The sequence below is a fragment of the Tamandua tetradactyla genome, chromosome 5, assembly GCF_023851605.1.
Source record: "Tamandua tetradactyla isolate mTamTet1 chromosome 5, mTamTet1.pri, whole genome shotgun sequence".
Taxonomy (NCBI): Eukaryota; Metazoa; Chordata; class Mammalia; order Pilosa; family Myrmecophagidae; genus Tamandua; species Tamandua tetradactyla.
Window position 1 is genome coordinate 185,178,893 of NC_135331.1, and position 22,196 is coordinate 185,201,088.

General features: G+C 36.5%; 1 protein-coding gene and 1 long non-coding RNA gene across 3 annotated transcripts in view; one reads left to right on the plus strand and one right to left on the minus strand.

The window, feature by feature from the left end:
* NKAIN2 (sodium/potassium transporting ATPase interacting 2) overlaps positions 1-22,196 on the plus strand; it is a 1,040,630-nt gene that overhangs the window by 230,244 nt on the left and 788,190 nt on the right. The gene's annotated exons all lie outside the window — the stretch shown is intronic.
* On the minus strand, positions 149-22,176 carry LOC143685156 (uncharacterized). Its single transcript, XR_013176419.1, has 4 exons — positions 22,056-22,176; positions 20,407-20,494; positions 15,714-15,883; positions 149-475 (listed from the first exon to the last, which is right to left on the minus strand). It is a non-coding gene; the product is annotated as an uncharacterized LOC143685156 (long non-coding RNA).

The window sequence follows — 22,196 nt, forward strand, 5'->3', positions numbered from 1 at the left end:
CATGATCACACTAAAGAATTTTTTTTTCCTTTGAGTGCTAACTACTCTTTTCCATTATGACTAAGCAGACCTTTTCTTATATATGATAGATCTTGCATCTCAAAACTCAGTCTGATGGGAAAAAAAAGCAAAAACAATGTTCCATGGAGGCTCAAAGTATAATTTATTAGAGGCTATTTTCATTAGTACACTTGAATAGTCTAGGAATTGTAGAAGATATACATCTCATTGCTTATTCATTTATTCCCCTTAATATCATTGTTCACTTCTGCCTGAAATATCATCACTTTGAGTGATCTCTCTGTCCCTCTTCATAGTATTCGAACAGAGGAGGCAGCAGGAAGCAGAGACCACTTCTCACCACGACCCTGTGAAGCATGCATCTGTGACGGTGCTGTCTGTGCTTGTTCCTTCTACTTCCAAAAGCCAGTGTGAAAGTGGGTCATTCGCTCTTGGTGGAAGTGCATTATTCCCCCTGCCAAAGTGAATGTATATCACATCATTCACATCACTGATCAGTGACCTTTGCATATTAATATTAGAATAGAGATTTGAGACTTTTTTTTAGTAGATCCATTTCCTCACCATCATCTCTCTATGCAAGCTATTCAAAGGTGGAGATGGGGAATAACCCGGCATGGGAGTCTAACCTCTATTTTCACCTCCAGGATATTTTCAGGTTAAATAGAAGTAACATAAAATCACAGTTTCCTACCCCACTTTCTCTATATATTTTGGTATAAGGCTTGTTATTGTACCAAATAAAAATGAAAACCAATTTAAAAAAGAAACATGGATTTAAAATGGACCAAACCACATGAAGCAAAATGTCCTTGATGCTGAAATATTTTAAAGAGAAATATAAAATTAAGAATTTTATACCTGAAATATAAAATTAAGAATTTTATACCTGAAAATCTGGTTTTGCTTTACAGGTCTGGATTCCTACAGTGTCTCCCTAGTATAAGAAAACTTTAGCAGTTAATTTAGTTTCAAAAAACCATGATGCAAATTAAGGCATGTACATCCTTAAAACACATATAAAACTGACAAATATATATGTAATGAAAGGTGTTCCCAGAAAACATGGAGGAAACAGAAAGAGATAATCAAGGCATCTAGATTTATATTCTAACCAAAGAACTAGAAGTGGTTTTTCAGGACTGTTGCTGTATCATTTCAGTTTGTTTGGATGTATTTTTTTTTTAACTTTTTTTTATTGTATAATACAACATATATACAAAGCAAACAAAGAAGAAAGCAATAGTTTTCAAAGCACTCTTCAAGAAGTAGTTACAGGACAAATGCCCAGAGTCATGGGCTACCATATGATCCTCTCAGATTTTTCCTTCTAGCTGCTCCAGAATATAGGAGGCTAGAAGGAATAAATATCTTTTTTTTTTGGCATGGGCAGGCACTGGGAATTGAACCTGCGTCTCTGGCATGGCAGGTGAGAACTCTGCCTACTGAGCCCCCGTGGCCTGTCCTAAATATCTTTTTATCATCACAATTGGCTTTATTTTTTCTTTTTTGTGAAAAATGGCATACATACAAAAAAGCAACAAATCTCAAAGCACAGCACAACAATTAATTGTAGAACAGATTTCAGAGTTTGGCATGGGTTACAATTCCACAATTTAGGTTTTTACTTCTAGCTGCTCTAAGATACTGGAGACCAAAAGAAACATCAGTTTATTGATTCAGCAATCCTACTCATCTGCTAAACCCTACCTTCTCTGTATAATTCCATCATCACCTTTGACCTTTCTGTCTCCCACTCTTTAGAAGTATTTGGGTCATGGCCGTTCCAACTTTTTTATGTTGGAAGGGGCTGTCAATAATATGATGTAGGGAGATGGAACTAGCTGTTGTTCTGAAGGGGCTGCACCCTCTAGATTTTGGGACTTATTTTGTACCGGGGCCCATCTGGAGGTTGTAGTTTTCCTGGAAAGTTACCCTAGTACATAGAACCTTTGTAAAATTTTCTATATTCCCTTAGGTGTTATTTACGATTTGCTGAAATGGTTTTGGTTGGAATTTGGCAAGTTATGATAGGTAGCAATGTCTAACTGAAGCTTGCGTGAGAGTGACCTCCAGAGTAGCCTCTCGACTGTATTTGAACTATTTCAGCCACTGGTACTTTATTAGTTACCTTCTTTCCCCACTTTCGATCAGGATGGAATTGTTGATCCCATGTACCAGGGTCAGACTCATCCCTGGGAGTCATCTCCCATGCTACAGGGGAGACTTTCACCTGTGGATGTCCCACATAGGGATGAGGACAATGATTTCACTTACAGAGTTGGGCTTAGAGAGAGTGAGGCCACATCTGAGCAACAAAAGAGGTCCTCCAGAAATAACTCTTAGGCATGCCTATAGGAAGTCTAAGCTTCTCTGCTACCTACATAAGCGTCACAAGAGTAAGCCTCAAGATCAAGGGCTTGGCCTATTGCTTTGGGTATGTTTGGAAATATTCTTTTAAAGATAAAGGAAAACATGGCTATGGAATATATAATCATCACTTCTGATTATTAAAAAAAAGCCGTGAAAGAATTCTGAATTCTGTGTATTGTTGGTAACATTATATAAAAGCAACTCCTTGCTTTCCTGGGTTTACGGTTTAATAAGTCATCTAAATCAGGAAAACAATGACATTAGAGTCCATAAGATTTTTTTTGTAAAGAGAAGCATTAATCCACACTAAATAATATACTTTAAAAAGATTTTCCGTTACTAAGATAAGCATATATGTGTATGTGTGTGCATGTAGAAAACATCACATATTTTCTTTTTTTTTAAAACAGGATAATACTTAATCTTTTGGAGGAAGTTAAAAACCAACAAAACTAAGACCATTCATTTAAAATTTACTATTACATGAATTAATGAATTAAGAGCATTCATTCAACAAGCACTCTTTGAATACCTACAACATGCTGGGTAGGATTCTAAATCCTGAAGATACAGTGAAGAAAAGAAATAAAATCCATCCTTTCATAAGCATATAGTCCACTAAGAATTATTACCTGTATTAAGTCACTTCAATTCGAAATAATATATATATATATATTTCCCATGTTACACCTCTTAATCTTTCAATATTATATACTGTGAATATTATCTTCTCAAATTATATACATAGAAAAATTTTCCCTGCCAAAAGTGATCCATAAAGAATACAGTTTTTATAGTCTTTTATCTTATGTTTTTATGGAACTTTGAATCACATTGAGCTTTATTTTTTTTAAAAAAATCAATTTTTTAAAATGTTTTGCCTTACAGACTTGCAAATATATGTAATAAATATCTTGTTTGCCTTTGTTGGGTAATCTGTTCAGGACTCCCCCACTCCCCCATTTTCCTGCCTTTAATAACATTATCTAGGTTTACATCAGATTTCTTAAAGTTAATTGAACACATATATAATCTAGTCATTTGCTGGTCACACTGTTTAACTGGGTGGATATAAAAAATTGCTTCTTATTCTAATGAGTGCAGATATTTTTAACTAAATCGTTTTTTTAATGAAGTAAAAGGAGGACAAATAGCAACTTGCTCAAACCTTTTCCATTTACAAGCAAAGGAAAACCAAGTTCTGTCAGTAAAGATGAGTTATCTACAAACGGAGCCACTTGGAAGCAGATTAGCAATTTAAACGATTGAGTTAATAAGATCCAATTATTATTAATTTGCCTATCCTTTCTTTCCCTTGCTGTCCCACAGGCTTCTGAGTGTGAGTTTGGTGCATGAATCCCAGAGGAGTAGAGTGGAGTTTAGTAGGGCAGGAGGAATTTATAAGGAAAACAAGCATAGTCACATTTATTACACCTGCTACAGCCTAACAAGGCTCTGGTCCCTCAAAATTTTCAACCTTTCATATATTAAAATATATATATGCATGTGTATATATGTTATATGGGAGACATGCATACACATTCATGCATATATACATATTCACACATCTAAATGACCAAATGATACTACTCTGCTTGTTCTCTATTCTTATCTCTCAATTCACCTCTTCCTAACCACTCCTTTGGCTCACAATTTTCCAAGCTTGATGGCATATGTGCCCATTCTCCTTCACTTCCACAGCTTTTTACAATGCTCTTTAATTTAGTTATCCCCTTTGCTTCAAGCAGTAGGCTATACTCCCCTGAATAAGGAAATGAAAAGTGCAACATTCAATGTGTATTTTAATTCAAGCCCATCAGGTTAGCTCTCAAAAATTCAACAGATGTTAGATAATATTCTGTACATCCAGGCCACTTATCTTTTAACATTATTGAGTGGCTGTTAGAAAAGGATAGCTAATAAATTCCAATGCATGAATAGTGCATCATAGAACCACACGCTTGCTAAATGTGGGTTTTTCCACCACTAAGCTGCATAGGCAAAAGAAGTCCTTCTACACTGGAAAATACATTTTTAAAACTAATAAGAGGGATAAAAGCATTACCAAAATTAAAATTTAATTCAAAATATAAAGTTAATTCAAGGTGATATATGAACTTGATGGAGCTGTTCAATGCAAACTTAATAGATTCCTTTACCTACTTTTTTTTTTTTTTTTTTGCATGGGCAGGCACTGGAAATCGAACCCCGGTTTCTGATATGGCAAGTGAGAACTCTACCTGCCAAACTACTGTGGCCCGCCCCCTCCTTTACATACTTTTCTACTTAAAATATCAATTGTAGATTAAGCAGTGTTTAAGATCATCAATTGTTTATGTGTCCCAAGTTGTTCTACAAGATCATCAGATACTAGTCAGAAAATAAAATATAAAAAAACAACATTCATGACTCTGTCAATTCGTCTGACTTAGTAAAACTATATTATGTATCACTTTTTCTAACTAAATTATTCAAATTATATCTTATGGTAACCTATTAGTAGTAAGCATCCATTTTCTAAATGGTCAGTACTAAGCCTAAGCTATCTTAAATACATGTATAATAGACCTTGAATGCAGGGAGATGAACTTTGCTTTAATCCAAGGCCAATTTTCTTGGTAGGAGTATTGCTCCCAATTCACTAATACTTACCTTTTTTCTTTCCATCTGTCTCTTCTCTTTATTGCTTTTTATTTAAAGGCTCTGAGGTAGCCATCTTTTTTCCCTAGTACTCAACTCTCAGTCCATTCCTGGTGCGCACTAACAGCCTGGGGCATGAAGGCAGCTCCATGATGCTGGAGCTTGTCTCATCTCAAGGTGTTCTTCTCTGAACACCTGTAGCCTTTTTTTCTCATTCTCTAGAGAAACAGTGAAATCATAACACCATAAAAAAACTTCTGGATTCTTGGCAGGAGAGTTTAGATAAAAAAACAATGAATGTCTCAAAAGAGTGGGGAAATACTCTTTCTTCCACATATCAGTTCTTGAAATATATTGTTAATTTAGTGAAATAATTCCTCAGTATTCACATTTGCGTTTCTTGAACCTTCCAATAACCAATTTAACGGGTCCTAGAGAAACTGATTTCTGTAGTGGCTGAGTTGATGATCCCCAGCAACTCCTTGCCAAGAGAACCTTTTTCTTTAATCATCCTTTCCCTTTTTATTCAGCAAACTATAATATTTACCAGCATATGCACAGTGGCAAACACTCATCATAATCACTGTTTTTTTTTTTTACCATTGAACTGCGCGAGGTGTCACAATTCTTGACCCTGTGTTCACGCAGGCACTACTGACCCATCAGATTAGCACAAAAAATGAAACCCGTTTCATATCCCTTTTCTATCAACATGTTAAACTCTCAACCTAAAACAAAGCCAAACCCTGAACCTGTGCTGCACTTAAGTTGCTGCCCTAAATTGGTCTTTCTTCAGTTAAACTTCTTGAAAGTTGGCTGCACTAGCTGCTGCAATGTCCTCACCTCACGTTCACTGTCCGATCATGGCTCCTGGCTGCTGTGTCCACTGCACCATTGAAACCACCCTGGCAAAAGCTTCAAAGCTTCAGGACTCCCGAGCTGCACTTTGCGATGGGCACTCCCTCAGCTTCCTGCTGCTGCATGGCTCCGTGGCGACCATGCTTTCCTCACAACTTTCCCCTTCCCTCTTTCCCACTGACTCTTCTGCTTTTCTTCCTGCCAGTCTTTTGACAACTCATGAGCTGTCCACTTCTTAACAGTTGCCCCAGGGATGTCCTTGACTCATTGTGGATCTTACTTTCCGCATGTTCTTTGTCAATTTTTATCATTCTTATGGTTTTTATTATCACTCATAGGTTGAAGACTCTCAAATCTGTACCCCCCACCCCCACCACCACCTTAGCTTCTTCTCTGATATTTAGACTGTGATGTATCTACATTGTTGGTGGCCATACCTCTGCATAAAACCCAAAAGTGACTCGTACGAAATACATGTCCTATAGTTTCTGTATGAGAGGCACCATCATCAACCAGTGAAGCCTATTTTGGAGGATCAGGGCATTGTCCATCACTCTTCCATTCCTCTCCATGCACCACAGTGAAATATAGTGGTAAGTTCTGAATTACCTCCAAATTGTTCCTGGTTCTGTTCCCCCTCTTCATTCCATGCTATGGCTGCCCTAGCCAAAAGCTTATACTCTCTTGCCTCTTTCTCTGAACTTTTGCAAGGCCTTCTTACTAATCTCTTAACTTCTTATTCTATCACCATATATATTCTTTATAATGAAGCAAAAGAAATGTATTTTATGCTCCAATTCATCCAACTAATTAAAATCTTAAAATGCCTCCCTAATACCTACAACATAAAAATGAATATCCATAAGCATAGAATATTCTGCTCTCCATAATCCAACTCTTACCTCACTATCTTTGGATCCCAGGATAAAATGGTACTAGAAAATGTCCATGCCCATTTGGTGTTTCATGACTTTACATGTTTGCCCTTGGCACTGTGTAGAATACCTGGTCCTTCTTTCTTTGCTGATCTAACTCTTACTCATCCTGTAGGGTTCCATGTGTGCTCATCCATTCAGTATATCTTCACTGGAGTCTCAATTTAAGCCTCAAGACCTCTTCTCTCAACACCTGTAGATTTTTTTTTATAAGCAGTTTGGATCATATTCATATTTAACTTAAAGTGCTAATTTTAAAATGTCTCCAATGAGGTGTGAATTAGGACTTGACCTACTGTGCCTGATGCTCAAGAATCTGAGAGTGACAGCTGTTCTCACTGAGGACATGAGAGGCTAACCAGTGTTGGAAAACTAGGTAGAAGAGGGCAAAATTCTTTATGCCTTTCAAAGTCATGGCTGTGATCAAGGAAGATTTAGACTCAAATCTGGCAAACATTTACCGGCACCTACTATGTACCAGTACTTGAGGTAGATGCTTTCAAGTGTATTATCATGTTTTAAACTTCACAATCAACATCTGCCAAGGTTAGAGAAGTGAGGTTTAATAGTGAAATATGAGAGAATAGAGTAAATCTCTAGGCAAACAGGATTCTTGAGAACGCTCTACCCTCTCCTCATTGAGGTAATAAGTCAATGGTTACGAACAGAAAAAAAATTGACTCTTCAGTTGTTTCCACAAAACTTTGCTTTTGAGTCTTCTTTAGTTTTGTTTAATGATTCTCACAACATTGATTGCAAAATTATTAGGTGGTGGTGACACACGAGATGTTGAATAGTGTAGTTTTGGATGATTTAAGGGATTTACAGGAAAAAAATTTGTCTCTAGGTGCCAAATTTGTTTACTTTAGAGCTTGATCTCACTTAAGACGGGGCCCCGATTCAGACATAACTATGGTAGCTGTCAAAAGTAGCAGGGGGTTGGGTAGACAACTTCACATAGTATATAAGACATTCCAAGAGTGCATGAATATATTCTTATTGATTTCTGTATCCTCACAGCCTTGCTCAGTGCCTGGAATAAATTAAGTGCTTCTCTGCTGTGTGTGGCGACAGAGCTGGCAAAAAGCCAGCACAAGAAAAAGCAGTACTTTCTTAATCACCTCCTGGAAGAAAATAAAAACAAACAAACAGAGAAGGAAAAAAAGAAAAAAATATGAGTCTGAAATGTGCGTGGGAGGTGTGTGGAGGTTGGGGTGGGGAGGGGACGTACTGAAGAAAGCAACAAAGACTGAGGAGGTAACAAATGCAGCACAAATAATTCAGATTCCTAAAGGACAATATACTGCTATGTTGAGGTGTTTGTTTCAGTATGAGATATGACCAGGAACCAGTCATTCCACTCCGATCTTCATTAATCTGCCTCTAAATGGTGTCCAGCCTGTGCTTATTAAAAGTCTTTAAGAAAAAATTAGTGATTATCTGCCCGTGGAATTATAGAACTTCATCTAGTGAATGTGGTATCTTTATATGTACCTTTCAGTTTGTTGTCATTGCCATTATTGTAATCGTATTATTATTTTTTTTTATAAAAGAGGAAGGTAGAAGGGGTGCAAGGGTCGTTCAGTGGTAGAATTCTCACCTGCCATGCAGGAGACCCGGGTTCGGTTCCCAGCCCATGCACTTCCCCCCCAAAAAACAAACGAGCAAAAAACAAACAAATGAAGAAAAACAAAATAAAAATTCAACAAATGGTGCTACAATAAGGGGATACTCATGTGGAAAAGAATGAAATGTGACCCCCACCATACAGCACACAAAAAAACAAGTAGGAGGTAGAAGCTAGATAGATAATTCATTGATATTGGAAGGCTCATTAAAGTCCTAGGAGGAAAAGGTCCTGCGAAATTCAATGATAGGGACTACAAAGCAATGTAAACATGATCAGGACTGTCATTTTAGTTTAATCGTGGAAAAACAACATTTTTAATGCCATTTGATTTTTCCTAACTAAAAATGTAATTAAAAAAAATGAAACGTTCAAAGGCAGGATTATTTTCTGAGATCTGTACCTACTTAGCTGTACCTTCATAACTATTGTAGTGCCTGTAGACTGATAAAGGTTGTATAACAATAGTATAACAGTTTTTCCTTTGGCTAATAACTCTTTCCCCACTGCTCTATTTTTTATATAATACTTTACGTGTAAATTCGTTCTGTAGGAAAAAGAAAATCAATAAAGTGCATTGATTGACAACACCCAGCCTACATGATTTAGTAAACTGAACCACTTGGCCTATTGCTGGCATGTTAGACACTTTAATATGGAATGCTGAGCCAAAGGAATGCTAACATGTTTCTTTTCCTTTTAGCAAGCACATTTCTAATGGAGAGGAGAATGATTCACAGTAACAGGTTAAAAGAAACCATTAAAAATCACTTTACAAGTATGCATCAGTAGCATATTGTCTGGTTCTCAGGGACTTGAAAAAGTGTGAGGATTAGTGTTCTATTATGTAGAGTTAAATGTGTTGCATTAATGCCTTAAAATAACTTGGATGATTATGTAAAAACAGTTAGCTTTACAATCCCTGTTAAAAAATAATTCAGAAAAGACCAATTTTCTCCCCTCAAACTAGTTTTTAACGTTAAAATATATTATTTAAATATATATATAATTTATTATTTAAAATAAATTAGTGATATATGGACAGGTGAAAGAAAGCTACTGGTTGTGTTCAAACTGGTTGGTTGTTCAGAGCCCTGGCACATGAGTTTTATATCACTGTTATAAATTTGCTTTCTAGCCAGCATCCAGTGCAAAATTAATCTGATAATTGGTTAACAAAGATTAATTCTCCACATTTGGGAGAACGAAGGTAAAATAGATGAACAGATTGTTGATGAGTGATTCCATTCTCACTAAGAGGACACTATCCTACCGAGAGAGAGAAATGCCTTTGCATTATCAAAAGTCTGTTCTGCAACACTGTTGGAATTTGGTTGGGCCATGAATGCTGGCAGGTTGTCAGGGAAACAGAAATAATACAACTAAACATGTAGTCTTCTTTCGAAATGGTTTTAGAGTGCTACTTTTGATTTTCTAACAGCTGATTGGGAATTTCTAACAGTAACATTAATGGAAAGGAACTTATTTTCTAGTTTAATTAAACATACTTCTTTGGTATACTACTAGTAAAGCATTTTCTCTTTAAATATAGATTATCATGCTTACAATATGAAAGAAAAATACCTTTAAACAGCTAAAGTTTGAAACTGGTGTTTGATAACTAACAACATGTGTTATTTATTCATTTTTGATGATGGCATTACTGGCCCATTATTATATAGTGACAATTTTTTTTTTTTTTTTTTTTTTGCATGGGCAGGTATCAGGAGTCGAACCCAGGTCTCTGGCATGGCAGGCAAGAACTCTGCCTGCTGAGCCACTGTGGCCCACCCTATGGTGACAAATTTTTAAAGTGATTTTTAATTTTTTGTTTTGTTGAAGTCAGCCACTTTACATTCTTATGTCTTCTTGTTCTAATCAATGGCCCTGAGAAAGAGAACTGGGGGAGGCTATTTCCACTATACTTTCTCTGAGAAAAGCTGACTCTGATAATGTGATTGAAAGTCCAATATTAACCACAAATATATGAAGATATACAATAACATACTGCTTGAGTTCCAAATATCTATAGTATTTCAAATCTACCAACATACAAGAAAATAATGAAACTGAATGTTCTAAGCAAGAAACTGTAAGAAAGTTTGAAGTGGCAAAGGCCTATAAAGTTCATAAATTAGAATTTGAGGTTTCAAAAAAAAGTCGAATAATTTGACCATAAACCTTTAGTTAAATGTTTGAATTGTAGGTCCTTCAGCATTGCACGTAAGGTAAGAAAGCCTTGACATTAACTTATGGCATGTTTTGTGGATATGGCACATCTATCTTGAACAATGCCTTTTTCCTTCAGCCTGTTTAAGAGAGCCTGCAATGTTTTGTTAATACTTGTAGAATAAAATCCGCTCATCATATGTTGGCATTTAGGACCCCACACCCCCCATCCGCTTCCCTCAGGGTCATCTTCAGCTACCCTTTTCCAGTCTCTGGGTTGTCTTATTTCCTTCAGATATGCCTTTGCAGCTGCCCCATTTACTATATTTATTCTGAGCAAGCTACATCACTTCTCTGACCCCTTGTTTTCCCTATAAAACCAAGTGATCTAAATAATAGTGGCTGGTGCACAGAAGTGGTCAGTAACTCCCCGCCAGTGTGTTTATCAGCCTTCTATGTGACTGCCCCAGGCTGCTTCTGCCCACATCGCTTTCATAGACACTGAAACTCTGCCCCATTATTAAACAACTAGACGAATGTTTTTCTTCAACAGTTTTTTGCACAGAAGACATTCCAGGCACTGTCTCTGTGCTTTAGCCCATCCAGTGAGTTGGGAATAATGTGAGGGGTGCTCCTGGATAGCAGACAGGCCAGGCCGGGGGTCCCAAAGGGGCTTTTACCATCCAGGAAGGTTTGTTGACAACACGGGAGGGAAAATAGCAAGAATGTTAGGACCTGGAAGATCTGTTTTGAGACACAAGCCATTGTAATAAGTTAAAGACTTGGATCGCTTGTATTAAAAGAATAGAGAATGGATATTGACTCTTTCTTAAGATTGATATCTTGGAGTTGCTGTGTAATTAGGAATTCTTTATTATGCCTCAGCTCACATATTATATCCATAATAACATTGACTTGATAGCCACAAAACCCACATTTTATCTGGCAGACAGGACTTTTCTCATAGCCAGATCTCCAGGGAGAAAATCTTCTAAAGTATCATTGCTAGGGCCGTGAAATTGCCTTTGGTTATTTTCCTGTGTTCAAATCTGTATGACATTGATTTAGGTGTTTTGACTAGAATCAGCTGATAATATTATGATTTGATTAAACCCTCCTTTTCCCCTTGGTGACATTTAAGGGAGACTTTAGAGTATCCCTGTTGCCATTTCTGTTGCATCTTCTTTATAGGCTAGTCCAAATATTTATTTTACTGCATTTGTTTAAAAGTGAAAACAGTGCTTTTACATCGAGCCTAAGGGGATAGTTTCTTTAGAAAGAAGAACCTTTCATCTCCTTTTTAAATTCTGTATATAACAGATACTTAGCTTTTATTGAGGAAACAAAAATCAGCTAATTTCTCTCTTATACATCTATTTTGGTTCCTTTACAAAGTATTTTACAAGCCCTATAGCAGTGAAATAAATTCTTGACCTTGCCTGTTTTTGAAAGCCTAGGAAGTTAAACTACACCCCTTAGCAATCAGTTGTCAAAATCATTTCTTTTCTACTTCAAAAGCATGTATGTGGTTTTTTTTAACTGCTAACGAAAGCATTACAAAGATTAGCTTTTGAAGTGGTGAACAGCTTTCATTTATTTTCCTTCTGGTATTCCCTCTGCCTCCAGCTAAAATTTAGAACCTTAAAAATGTTGCTCTTTGGTGCTAAATTCAGCTGATGTTCTATCAAAGTGCATTTGGATTATCAAAGCTTCCTTCTTATCTTGCAGCTCAGTATTCCTGAGAGATCACCAGTCAGGTTAGCATTGACAAGCCTTGGGTCTGTTAGTTTCAGACTAGAATGTGCTCACCTCCCTGAAGGGCCTGCCTACTGCGGCTGGTTCCCTCCTTCCCTTGTTTTAAAGGCACTGGGGTGATAAGGAAGGCAGTGTTCACTTCCAAACCAAAGAGCAGCTTCCTGCCTTAATACAATGGGAAAGACCATGCAGAATTTGTCGGCAGAGAGAGATAGATGAGGAGATAGTTAGCTTTGCAAAATGCAGGAAATTTGGAAACTCTTTTTGCAATATTTTATTATTACCTAAAGAAGGAGATTGCATTTTTTGGTTCCTTTAATGACATGTCATGGAAAGATTTTGGAAATTAATGATTTCAGTGATGATTTTATATCTTTAGTTTTTCTCTTGCAGACTGTAATGGAGCTTCAGTGAAATTTAGTGTCATACTATCTACCAGATTTCACTTTTTCTCTCAGAGTTCCTATACTTATTGGCTCCTGAAAACTTGTACTTTGGAGATTTCCTGTATGTTCTCTCATTTTAGAAAACATCCTAGAATTAAGATAGCTTTAGACGAGAATGATCTCCCCAATGCACTAAATAACATCTTCAGGCTGACTTGGAAACCCCATGATCTTACTTCCAGATTTAGTGGTCTTTGGGTTTTAAGATTAGATTAGCCAAATGGCCTTTAGAATTCCGTACTCTTCAGGGATTATGATAACATGGGAAAGTTTCAGTAAAATGATTGGAGCAAAAAGTTAATTTTAAAGGGCTGAGAAGCAAATGGCAGTACAAGAAATGGAAGTTCCTGGCGTGAAACTTTTGTTCAGGAGCTTGGAAGTAAATGAAACGTCCACGATTTGAAAAAAACAAAAAAATTAGAAGGGAGAGCAAGATCAAATGGATGTACTTTAAAGTAGAGAAACTGTATTTTGTAAAAGCCAGGGTCATATTATTTCCCTGAATGGCCTGAGTCTTGGATGAGCATGGTTTGGTGAAGGAACAAAAATCATGTCCTTACTCAAATTGAGAACAGAGAAAATGGGATTTTAAGGAATTCCTTTCCATTGTGATCTTGAAATCAACCAGTCTGACCACAAATTTCATATATTTTAGGTGAGGCTGAGATATGGCCTGCAGTTTAGTGAGATGGCCCACCATTCTGCTGATGTGAACATTCTCCATTTCTATCTGGGTATTTAACAATGTTGACTCCAGTTTCCACCTGGCACAGACCAGATCACTTGCACTATATGCTCTACAAAGAAAGCATGAGACCCAAGAGGGAGTGTACCAAAGCATTAGCACACTTACTAACTTTATTTTGTAATGTAAGATTTGAGGTAAAATATAAGAAATCCCTAGTGGACTTCTTGATCTCTAAAAGAAAATATATTGATAAAATTCACCCCCCACCACCTCTTTGTTTGAAGCATACCCATAAACACAGTCAAAGCCTATGAACTTAGGGTACTGTTCCAATGCCATAATTGGCTGGACAATAACAGATTCAAAGGCAATTTCGTTCAAAGTCAGTAACTTCAATGAACTGTATCTAGGAAGTTCCATTTTAATAGGGATGTAACATGAGATTTTGGCACCTATCTGTTCAGGGCTGTACATGTTGATACTTTCCGTTTTCATCAAAAGCAAATTAACAGAAGCATTCAATATTTTAGAAGTTGCTGTTCTTAGTTAGAATCAGGGTGCTTGCCCAGCAGTATCTTCTTTCCCTTAGGAACTCTTTGACAACTGACAATTTTAAATCCATGTCCCTTTCAGACAAGTTTTCATGGGGCTGGGAGCTTTTTTATGCACCTGTGTCTGCTGTGTCTCGTGTAAAAAGGACAGTCTTTTGTAAGACTTTTTTCACATCTGCATAAAAAATGTTTTATAATACTTAATTGGCGCCTGCTTATTTTAAACATCCAAACATGGCTTCCAAACATTGGCAATACACATTTTCAAATACTTGAAGTACCTACCACCAGTGCTTACTCTAAAGATAGGCTCGTACATGGATTCTATCCTAGCGGTGTCACATCGTTCTAATTACTGTCGCTTTATTTTATGACTTAATATAAGACAGAGCAAGTAGCCCTTGGAATCTTCTTTTTCAAATATCAGGGGTCATTTCAAGTGTTTTTTTGAATTGTGAAATAAATGATTTAATTTGATTATTGGAAAAGTATTGTGTGTGTGTGTATGTGTGTGCACACCTTACTGAACTTCTCTGTTCAAGGCCAAAGTAAGTCTGTCCTTTCATTTATTCAGTTCTTCTTTATCTTCATATTCATTTTTTTTAGCTAGTACTATAATTTGCATTTTTGATTGCTATCAGTAATGAAATAATTTTAGTTTTTCTTATATTCAATGATTCATTTATCCTATTAATATCTGTTGAACACCTTCCAGAAACTAGGCATTTAATTTCAGGCAAGAGGTGGTTTAGAGAAGTGATTGATTTTTATACATTAATTTAAAAACCAGGCATTTGTTGAAATTACATTCTTTTTCAAATAAAAAAAATGGTTGTGTTTTGGTTGATCCTTATAGATTTATATTTACCTACCTTCATACCCTTTGCAAAAATGTGATGATTTTGTCTTTCTTTTTCCATTATCTTTGTCTTTTATTTCTGTCTGTTGTTCAGTTGCAATGACGAATACCCGAAAGCACCACCCTAGCTTTAATAAGAATGCTTCTAATTATTCATAAGTCATGATTCTGGCAAGTGCATGCTTATGACCTTGAGTTAAATGGCCATTTGTTCCTTTATTACAAAGAGGTTTGTCTGTTCTCCCTGTTAATCCCCAATAGATGAGAATTAATCTATTATATGTGGTATTTATTAACAAATTTCCTAATGGGAGATCATCATTAAATTTTTTAAAACAAGACTCACTTGATCACATTTTGTTTTCATTTAAAATGTTGCTGTACCATATTTGCTGATATTTTATTTAAGACTTTACATTAGTATACATAAGTGTGATTTCCTTGTAGTTTTCTCATTCCTTAATCCCAAATTTTATTTTTATTATATATTCCTTCTGCTTTCCTAAGGTTTATTTTGTAGTCTTTTTGAAATTCCCAAGTCACATGCACTGTACAGTTATTTTTATGCTTATTTGTTTAATGACTTTATTTAAGCTATGACTATTCTTTCATGTACAGCTTTGCTCACATCCCCTGGGTGTTCCTATGATAATGCTTTCTTTTCTTTTTGTTTTCTCTTTGCCAGAATTATTTCAGAGATAAAATTTACTTTGCAGACATTTTGTTTTTGGTTATTGTTGGTTCCTGATATGTCATTATTATTATTACTATAATTAATCCTGAGTACTTACCATGTGCCATATTTTTGCACTAAGCCTTTGCTTGGTGTTATCACTGAATGCTCACCAGGCAGCTAGGATGCCACGCGTTTGGCTAACGCGTATGGGGCTCAGTCTGCCGTGTCTGTGCTTTAGCATGTGGCTGCATCTAGGCTCAGCTCCCTGGTTGAAGCCTTTAAAGCCTGTGATCATAAACAAGTGACTTAATATTTTTGATGACAGTGTTCTTATATAGAAAGGGAATGAAATTGGTACTTAATTTAATGACTTGTGAAAATTAAATAATACATATAAATAATTACCATAGTGCTTTATCAGGAAGTATGGAATAATAATAATAAAATATAGATTAAGTGTGTGTGCACGGTCACAGAGTGGCAGGGCAGGGTAATACCTGATTCCGATGCTCTTGTGTATATTTTCACATTATTGGGTAGGTCACAGATTGAGAGGAAAAATTTTAATTGTGTATTAATAAGGGAACTTTTTGAAAGAAATCATCTGAATGTACTTTTGATTAATCTTCTAGTACAAAAGCTTTCTTATTTACTGTTATTGAAGCACCCATTGTGCCTTCTTAAGCCCTTTTATTCATAAGTGTAAACACTACTTCTTTAAATGTTATCAACTAAATGACTTATGCTTTTAGTTGTAATGATCTGCATATCATCTTATACTATTTTGAGGTTTTTGCTGCCATATTGTATAGAATCGGAAACAATAAAGTAACTGCAGTTTTTAAAACTGTTGGGTCAGCAGAAATCCTGCAAACATAAGGCCAAATTGAATTTGTTCAAACAAAATGTAAATCCTTATGTTTTGTCCTAAATTTTATCCTAAAATTCAAATAAATTCTTTAGGGTTTGTTATCATTTAACATTTTAGCACTACTTTCCTGCACTGAAATACAGACGTCTCAAGTAGAAATTACTTGATTAGTCACTTATCAGCTAAAATGAACTCATTCAGTGTCTGAAATTCAGCATTTGAAAAGGCCTACATTTGTGACTTGAATGTGTTCCGGTTATTTCTGTTGTGCCATAAAATATTTACACTGGACAATATAAAACAATTTTGTTGCTATTAATAAAGTAGAATTATTTGCTTTCAGATCTATGCAGTGACAATAAAAACAGAAGGAAAATATTTGGTGAATATGTTGATCACTTTCCCAGTCTCACCAAGCTCACGTGATGATGAAGTCATCGTAGTGTAATGCTTTTTCAAGTTATTTGGTGAAACTAAGTTAATTTCTCAATCCATTCATAGGCCTTGATGTGTGTTTGAGTTTCCCCGAGTTGCCATCACAAATACCACACAATGGGTCGGCTTAAACCCTGGGAGTTTATTGGCCCATGGGTGTAGAAACTGGAAGTCCCGATTCAAGGTGCTCGTGAAGCCCAGCTTTCTCCCCGGGCCCCTGGCATTGTGCTGCTGGCTTCCAGGTGAACCAGCCAGTGCCTTGCTGTCCCACCACATGGCAGTGTCCTCTCCTGCCTCTGGCAGGTTCCCTCTGACTTTCTGTTTCCGGTACTTTATAAGGCCTCCAGTAATCCCATTAAGATCCATAACTAAACTTCACATCTTCCAGGGGTCCTGTTTACAGTGGGTTCACACTCGCAGAAGTGAGGGTTAAAAATAAGAACATGTCTAATCTGGGGTATGTAATTCAATCTACCACGATATGATTTCCCTAATAACTGATTTGCTTTTTGACGATTGCCTTTTTTTAGTTGATTAAATAATGTGCCAGGAATAACCAGGTGTCCATATCTTTCCTTACTTGAACAACTGAAAAAAATATATTCTAGCTAATTTCTCAGTTCTAAATAGAGTTACATGAAAGTTGGAATTCCTTTGTTTCAGCACATAGAAGGTTGGGAATCCCACAGTAATGTGGAGGGACTGGTTGTGATTGCCTTGGGTTTATCCCTAGAAAGGAGAACTTGGATACCAATTGTAGCTTACTTAATATTACTGAGCCTGGGTTTTTGTTAAGTGACATGGAACGGAACTTCAGCTGCCCCTCACTCTGCGGTTGTGCCGTGGCTTGTGTGCATGGAAATACAGAGATGCACTGTTCACCTGGTTGTTGTCACTGCATTTGAAGTCAGGGCAGAGCTGGCCCAGAGACACTTAGAGGTGTGGCACTTACCTGTGCTATTGATACTGTCCTGGCTGGACAGATGGCTGCTAAGGCTCTAGAACATGGGACAACAGAATCATATTTGGAGGTGGCCTGGATAGAGGCCAATGGCTCCAAACATTCCTCCACTCGTTAGAATATGTAAGGCCAGTTAACTCAGATTTTCCTCACTCTAACAGATTCCTAACTTATGAAATATAAATTGGGTCCATACTCACTGCACTCTTATGGAAAAAATAAAAGCTCCGTAAACCCATATAACAAATGTTTCTGCTACCAGCACATCCGCACCCCACAGCAAACTGAAAGCAAATGCATACATGGTGTAGAGTTAGTTCACAGGAATGAATGTATTCATAGGAATACATTCACAGAAATGTATTTTTTATTTTCTAGTTTTCTTTCATTTTAATATGCCTCTCAAGAAACCATTGAGGATGAGAATATATTTTTGATATATTTTGATGTATGCTAGGGTCCCCAAGTGAAAACTAGACAAACTATATTTTGAAAAACATTTTGCAAACATATCAATGTGAAAATGTTCCTTTTGTGAGGAATTGTCCATATTCTGCTAGAATGAATGGAAAAGAATTGTGAGAGGAAGTTAATTTCAAATACAATAACAGGCTTTGATATTTGAAGCACATGGAATAATATGTGATATATTATTCCCTTATTTTTATGGAAAATTAAATAATTTTTATTTACAATCTGTTTTTCCCATATTCATATTAAATATATATTAGAAAAATATTAAAAGACTGTTTATTCAAAGGGGTGCCAATTTAGAAACCTTCCCAGTCTGTCCATTATCTAAGTGCTACCTTGTCTTGAGAGCAACTAGGAAAAATTTTATTTCTATAGCTATGAAAGCTCTTTTAAAAAGATAAAGACCCAATCTTGTTTAATAAGATATGCAGTTGCTGTTGTCAGTCAAAATCCAGTCCAGGATATTTAAATACCTCTTAAAACAGAAGATGCTAGAACACTTGTCAGGCCAAATAACCAGATGGTAGCTGAGAGTGTATGTTTTTAGAATTACGGCTTTTAAAGACTATGGAGTTTGAAGTGAATTTTCAGCAGGTTGTCTTATGTTCTTGGAACTCTCAGCTCTCAGACAAATCTATTTAGAGTGTCGGGAATGTACCATATGAGGCACTGCGGACTTGGGGAAGAATGGAGGTTCTTGCCTTGAAGACTGTGCATTTTGTAGGAGCCACAGCTATGGACCCTACAAATTGAACAATGATTTCCCGGCCGAATGCAAGCAAGGCAGCCTGTTGTATGCTGAGAAGCTGGGAAATGTAGCCTAGTACTCTGCTCATTATAAGCTAGACCAGAACTCTCGATGTCAAGCCTTCACTTCGGCATCATAGGATGAAAAGAAGCTCGGAGAGGAAGTCAAGACCCTCTCCTCATTCCTTTACCTGCTGCTTGTGACCTTTAGCAGATTGCTGAAGTGTAAGCCATAATGTCTTACTAGGCAAAAGAAGAGCTCATATTCCCTAGGGCTCCTTGTAAAGTAGGCAGGTTCCGATTTTTGTTCACTCTAAATTTGCACTACCGAGCAGGGTTGCAGGTCTTGGTATCTAGTTGGCTTTTACAAGCTGGCCCAGGTATTGTAAGTGGTCATCCCTTATGGTGAAAGAAGTTTTCAAACCAGAGTGAATATAGTGATTCTGAACCACAGCAAAGTTCCAGGGCTGCTGAAAAAGACGGCAGCAAAATCCCCCAAATACAAAAAACTGGACAAATGTTTCCCACAGCCATCGCGGTTGTTCTGAACTGTGCTGTCATTACTTTCCCATCTCAGAAAATGTGCAGTTTACCTTGGGCCATCAGGAACTGCCATTTCAGGTGGTTTTTCCCTGAGTAATTGCTGCCTCCTGGATATAGACATGTCTTGGAGTACAGAAACTGCAAGAGACCAGCCCCACAGACAAGAAGTTTCTCCTGAGTACTGTACCCATCCCTCTCGTTCCTGTGTCTGAACTGTGGTCTGTTGTGACTCAGCACACTCTGTGGAAACCCCCTGCCCCCTTTCTGTCTTTGTTTGTGCACTTTCAGCATCCGCTGTGCAGTACACGAGGCCGTCCGCCTAGATAGAGTTTAAATGGTATTTTTTGACCTTCTGCTCTGCAGGTCAGTTGCTTTGGCAGAATACTAACTGTTCTCCTGAGTGCTGAGCCATTATCTGTGTTTTTTGCAACTTCCTTAATTATCATTGAAGAATGCTAAGGGTAGAATTTTCTTACCTGTAAAACAGAAATGAAATCAGAAGAAGACTTCCTTTTAATCATTAGAGCTCAAGTTGACTGCACATAATCACCTCACCTTGACTTACAGGCACCCCCAAACTGAGTTATCTGATTCTTGACAGAGCAGATGATCTGCCTTCAGGCCTGGTGCCTGGAATTATCCAGGTGAGTTAATTTTGTAGCTCACTGAAAAAGCTGTCCCTTCCTTAATGAAGTTCCCTCCTTTATGGCACCATTTGCTTTATCTATAGTTATTTCTTTATATGTCAGAACCCTCCTGCACAAGTGTATATGTTACCTTAGGATCATGTATGTTTCTGATTATGTTTTTCCTCTGGTTTCTGATATCCTTTTTCTGCATACCACTGCAGCTGAATAAATACTGCCTGAAGAAAAAAAAGGAATGAGTGAAAGAATACATGTCCTCTTGCCATGAAAACATGGAAAGGTTTATGTAATTCAGATAGTGCATATGTGGAGATAAGAACTGCTTAGTTTTACACTTCCAATGAATATGAAACCCCTTTATTGGGAGAGGAAATCTTTACACTGTTAGGTTATAAATAAAACCACTATAAATCTATGGTTTTTATTATCTTGTTTCAAAAAACAGTTTGTGTCTGCCCTTGTATAAAAAATCAGCAAAATTCTCAAAATTAAGCACTTACTGCTCTTCAAATAGAAAACAAGGACTTTAGTAACCTTTTCCAGTGTCAGAGGATTAGAAATGAGGCTAAGTGGTGGTTCATGAAGATAGGGATTATGTATTTCTGCTTATTCTGATGTATAAATGACATTTAAAACCATGTTCTATAATTTGAAATTGATGCATTATGGTTTTAAAAAGTTACTAATAGTAATCCTTATCAATCTTTGACCCCTTTAGTAAATATCCAATGTTTAACTTAATAGTGTATTAATCTTTTGATGTAGTACTAGAGGGACGTGTGTGTTTAAATTGAGATAATTATGAAATTCACAAATTTGATTTTTAAGAATTGGGTCTGTCTAGAAATTGAAACTTGTAAGTCTTTGTGAGCCTCTGGCTTAGCCATCAAGTATAGAATAAATTAACTAATTAGCAGATACTCTAATAATAACAACCCAGTTCAAAGGAGAGAAGAGAACAATGCATTTCACGTCTTCCCCACAGGTTTTCAGTATTTTGGATTTCATAATAGGTTTAACAAAATCTGATTTTACTTTTGGGCTTACATCTATTAGGGTGAAGTTATTACTTTAAAATGAATCAAACTTTTTATACATTTATAGCTAATTGTCATATACAAATAATACCTTTTTTAAAAAACTGATTTAAAAGAAAATTACTCTACCTGGTTTAAGGCAATCAGTTATCTCAGTCCTTGAAGAAAATGGTACTATTTCACAAATTCTATTCTCAGAACACTAAAGTTCCAGTCCCTCAAAATTGCATTATGAAGTAAATTCTGTAAGCACTAAATACTATTACTACATCTTGGAGAGTCACCTAGACATTATCTCATTTAACACTCTGAGAAGTTCTCCAATAAACATGTCACTTTGCTTAACCCAGAGTTTCCCAAACTCACTTGACAACTTGACCTCTCTTGATTCTGCATAAGCTCTTTTAACATTTCTCATTATAATAGGTATCTGAGGAACAGACTTTAAATTAAATAAGATTATCTTATAAATTTTCTTTGTTTTTTCCTGTGTATTCGGTAAGAAAATAAAAGAGGCTTTCAAATATAAGAAGGCTGTTGTTTTAGAAAACTTTGTGCCTTTCAGCACAGCTTGCAAATCAAAACAATTTTACAGAACAAGGGAAAAATGAGAGAAGGGGGAAAGGAGAAATGGAGGAGGGACTGATGTGTGAGTCAATGAGTCACTAAGCCAAGATGTACATTTTGAAGCTCAATCTATGGAGCAGTGCATCTCAAGAAGTGCTCCATGGATCAGACTTACCTGGGATGTTATTAACAATTCAAAGTCTTGAGTACAACCCAAGATCATAAACTCTAGAGTGGGCTCAGCAATCCAGGTTTTAATAAGTTGTTTGGGTGGTTGTGCTGGTTGCTAAGGCTGGGAACCATTGATTTATGATGT